Raw genomic sequence first — 5,103 nt, 5'->3', positions numbered from 1 at the left:
GCGTTTGGGCCTCTTCAGCCTAGAAAAGAGACGCCTGAGGGGGGACATGATTGAGACATACAAAATTATGCAGGGGATGGACAGAGTGGATAGGGAGATGCTCTTTACACTCTCACATAATACCAGAACCAGGGGACATCCACTAAAATTGAGTGTTGGGCGGGTTAGGACAGACAAAAGAAAATATTTCTTTACTCAGCGCGTGGTCGGTCTGTGGAACTCCTTGCCACAGGATGTGGTGCTGGCGTCTAGCCTAGACGCCTTTAAAAGGGGATTGGACGAGTTTCTGGAGGAAAAATCCATTACGGGGTACAAGCCATGATGTGTATGCGCAACCTCCTGATTTTAGAAATGGGTTATGTCAGAATGCCAGATGCAAGCGAGGGCACCAGGATGAGGTCTCCTGTTATCTGGTGTGCTCCCTGGGGCCTTTGGTGGGCCGCTGTGAGATACAGGAAGCTGGACTAGATGGGCCTATGGCCTGATCCAGTGGGGCTGTTCTTATGTTCTTAACTACAATTCCCAGGAGGCCTTGCAGGTCTCTTGTTATCTGGTGTGCTCCCTGGGGCATTTGGTGGGCCGCTGTGAGATACAGGAAGCTGGACTAGATGGGCCTATGGCCTGATTCAGTGGGGCTGTTCTTATGTTCTTAACTACAATTCCCAGAATGCCTTGCAGGTCTCTTGTTATCAGGTGTGCTCCCTGGGGCATTTGGTGGGCCGCTGTGAGATACAGGAAGCTGAACTAGATGGGCCTATGGCCTGATCCAGTGGGGCTTTTCTTATGTTCTTATGTTCTTATGTTTGGGGCTTTTTAGTATGGGGCACTATAGTGGGTGGGGGTGACCTGTTAAATAAGGGTGGCGGGCGGCCTCCTGAAGGGGTGGATTGGCAAGAGCAGCTCCCCTCTGCTTGCCCACTCCCATCACTTCTCCTCTGCCTGCTTCCTGGATTGGAAAATGGAGCACTAGAGCAAGTATGGAGAAGACACTCTAGCCCATCACTCTCTTCTCCTCCGTACTTACTCTTTGGCTCCACTCACCTTTTCAAACTCAGGACACAGGAAGAGAAGGAGCGGTGTTTGGGTGGCCATTGAGCAGAGGGACAGGCATTCGGTACGCCAGGCTCCAGGAGGACTCGGGTCAGTCCTGACGGTAGGGCTTGATATGGTTTTATAAAGCAGGGGTGTCCAAACATTTTGGCAGGAGGGCCACATCATCTCTCTGACACTGTGTCGGGGGCCGGGGGGAAAAAATTAATTTACATTAAAAATTTGAATAAATTTACATAAATGAATTTATTAGAGATGGAACTTATATGAATGAATGAAGGTCTTGCAGTAGCTCAAGGCCTATGAAAGGCACAAAGCAAGGCCAGGCTTTCCTTTGCTGCCGCTGCTGCATCACAGACGTGAAACAGCAAGTAGTGGAAGGAGCCCTTGTCCCACAGCTCAGCTGGGAGGTCAAATAGCCGTCCTCATGCTGAGAGCAATTGCATCAGGCCAGCATAGGCTCCAGCAAGTCTCTGGAGGGCCAGAGGCTCATTGGAGACTGGGGGCTCCCCAAGGGCCTGATTGGGAGTCCCTGAGGGCCGCAAGTGGCCAACAGGCTGGGGTTTGGGCACCCCTGTTATAAACGTATGACTGGTGTAGAGAGAGTCCATAGAAATTCTCCTTCCTTTCTCACGTCCTTGAACTCAGCCAACAGCATGAATCAGGGCAGATAGTAGAAAGCATCTCATTACACCGACATAATCAGAGAGCAAGAATTTGCTACTATGGGATGCACTGATGGTTTTTAGATAAATGCATGCAGAATAGGGCATATCGATGGCTAGCACTAGCCTCAGTGGCTAAGCAGCGTCATGTTATCAAGGAATGAAACTGGCTGCCACAGGACGTGGTGATGGTCACTTGCTTGGATGGCTTCAAAAGGGGATTCAGCTAATTCATGCTAGTTTCTGGCTATTTGTTGATGATTGCATAATGGATCCTCCATTTACAGGCACAGTCTACCTCTGGCCACAATATGCTGGAGATGAAAACAGGAGAGGGTTGCTACATTCCTCTCTGACATTGTGGGTTTCCTAAAGCCATCTGCTTTGTCCACCACGAGAAACAGGACGCTGGACCAGATGAGTTTTCACGGTGGGGACTTGGACTAGGGATTCCACCTTGTGGCAATGAGTTACTCTCTCCTCTTGAGCCATGGTCCCCCTCCAAATTGCCAACTGCACCTGCTTTTTAAGACAGGAAAAGTAGCCGGGAATTCCAAAAGCAGCACTCCCACATCACATCTGGTTTGGTTGCCAGTTCTTGCATGGAGAAAAAAAAAAAAAGCCTTTTCCAGCCTGGATGGCCAATCCCCTTGGAATGCAGACCTGGTTTCTGCTGCCCAGCCCATCTCCTTTGAAAGCCTGGTGCTGCTGGCTGCCCCATCCGGGCTAATCCCACTGTTTCAAATTACAAAGCCGCTAGAGTCCCAGGGAGCCACCTCCAGTCTAAAGCCAAGGCTGCCAGGTTGCTTTGAAATCTAGACAAGGGGGCTTTCCAGGAAGCACTTGGGAAAGAAATAGCAGCTGGAATCCTTCCCAGCCTGCAAAAGAAGTCTCCACCAATGAGGCAAGAATTCTGGGGGGGGGGGGAGCCTTCTATATTCCTCTGGTTTCTGGGGGAACCAGTGGGGAGGGGGATGAAGGCCTTGTACCCAGACTCTGAGGAGTACAGTCTCATTCATCCAATTGAGCATCAGCTTCCATTGAGCTCAGCATTCATAACCTTTCATTCAGAGCTGGGATGACGGACCCCTGTATCCTTGAGAGCCTCTCTGTTCTCCAGACACCCCTTTTGAGGCCAGAATCATCCCACATCTGACAGGCTCTATGCTTGAACTGGCATTATACCTCACTATCAGGAGCTCACATGTGCGCACCCCCAGATGTTCGCCCCCAAATGTAGGAGACTTGGTGGGTGGAAGAGAGCCCTAATCGATTGGGTTACCCCGTGGCCTTTTATGCGTTTAACATCCATCACAGAAGAACAGCCAACTATTAGAGCCTGTGGGATCTGGAGGGAAGGTTAGGAGAGAAATGATCTTATGATATAAGTCCCTGCGCTAATGCCCCAAAGCTGATTAATGGCTCCAAGTCTTTGAAGACGAAGAAAAGGAGCTGGGGGGACTAATTGGAGAGTTATGCATGAAGGGAAAAGGCCAGAGTGCACATAATCTTCCCCACCCTTTCAGCTGAGAAATATCAGCTTCTGTCTTCAGTCTCTTGCCCACCTAACATGGGTGTTTGCCCCAGTCACTGTAGCCCTAGCCCATGACCAAGGTCTAAATCTAATGGAAAATGTGCTTGCTTGAAAAATGCCTTGCTTGATCCAGCCAGTCACTGGAGAAAGGGCTGTTACTCAGTGGTAGATCACCAGCCAGAAGGTCACGGGTTCGATCCCTGGCAGTGTCTCCTGGAACTGCTGGGAAAGACTCCAATCTGAAACCAATCTAATATGTGGTTTGGAGTCAGACTGATCTCGGAAGCTAAGCAGGGTCAGGCCTGGTTAGTACTTGGATGGGAGACCGCCTGGGAATACCGGGTGCTGTAGGCTTATACCATAGTCTTTCCATGCCTGATCTCGTCTGCTCTCGGAAGCTAAGCAGGGTCAGGCCTGGTTAGTACTTGGATGTGAGACCGCCTGGGAATACCGGGTGCTGTAGGCTTATACCATAGTCTTTCCATGCCCGATCTCGTCTGATCTCGGAAGCTAAGCAGGGTCAGGCCTGGTTAGTACTTGGATGTGAGACCGCCTGGGAATACTGGGTGCTGTAGGCTTATACCTTGATCTCGGAAGCTAAGCAGAGTCAGGCCTGGTTAGTACTTGGATGGGAGACCGCCTGGGAATACCAGGTACTGTAGGCTTATACCTTGATCTCGGAAGCTAAGCAGGGTCAGGCCTGGTTAGTACTTGGATGGGAGACCGCCTGGGAAACCGGGTGCTGTAGGCTTATACCATGATCTCGGAAGCTAAGCAGGGTCGGGCCTGGTTAGTACTTGGATGGGAGACCGCCTGGGAATACTGGGTGCTGTAGGCTTATACCATGATCTCGGAAGCTAAGCAGGGTCAGGCCTGGTTAGTACTTGGATGGGAGACCGCCTGGGAATACCGGGTGCTGTAGGCTTATATCATGATCTCGGAAGCTAAGCAGGGTCAGGCCTGGTTAGTACTTGGATGGGAGACCGCCTGGGAATACTGGGTGCTGTAGGCTTATGCCATGATCTCGGAAGCTAAGCAGGGTCAGGCCTGGTTAGTACTTGGATGGGAGACCGCCTGGGTATACCAGGTGCTGTAGGCTTCTACCATGATCTCGGAAGCTAAGCAGAGTCAGGCCTGGTTAGTACTTGGATGGGAGACCGCCTGGGAATACTGGGTGCTGTAGGCTTATGCCATGATCTCGGAAGCTAAGCAGGGTCAGGCCTGGTTAGTACTTGGATGGGAGACCGCCTGGGAATACCAGGTACTGTAGGCTTATACCATGATCTCAGAAGCTAAGCAGGGTCAGGCCTGGTTAATACTTGGATGGGAGACTGCCTGAGATTACTGGGTGCTGTAGGCTTGTACCATAGTCTTTCGAGACTGAAGGTTGCCAACCATAGACCTGGAAAATCCAGGTTCAAATCCCCACTCAGTCATGAATGGGCGGGAGATGCAGGATGCAATCCTATCCACACTTACCTGGGAGCAAGCTCCATTGACTATAATGGGACTTACTTCTGAGAAGACATGCCTCGAATTGGGCTCTAAGGCCCAACACATTTACCTAGGAGTAAGTTCCATTGAACTCAGCAGGCCTTACTTGCAAAGAACAGGGAATGGGGAAGGGCAAATTAAATCCTGACCGTGAAATTCAAGCCTCACACCCGTACCCCTTACTAAATCTCCAGTAGCAGTCTCAGAACTTTGCCAACAGTCTGAGGCTACGAGGCAAAGAAGGAAGGCCCACAGCCAGGGAGACAGACCAGGGACAGACTGCACTTGCTCCCGGTGTGGAAGGGATTGTCACTCCCGGATTGGCCTTTTCAGCCACACTAGACGCTGTGCCAGAACCAC

The sequence above is a fragment of the Tiliqua scincoides genome, chromosome 13 (genome assembly GCF_035046505.1).
Source record: "Tiliqua scincoides isolate rTilSci1 chromosome 13, rTilSci1.hap2, whole genome shotgun sequence".
Lineage (NCBI taxonomy): Eukaryota > Metazoa > Chordata > Lepidosauria > Squamata > Scincidae > Tiliqua > Tiliqua scincoides.
Note: the sequence above shows the minus strand (reverse complement) of the source record.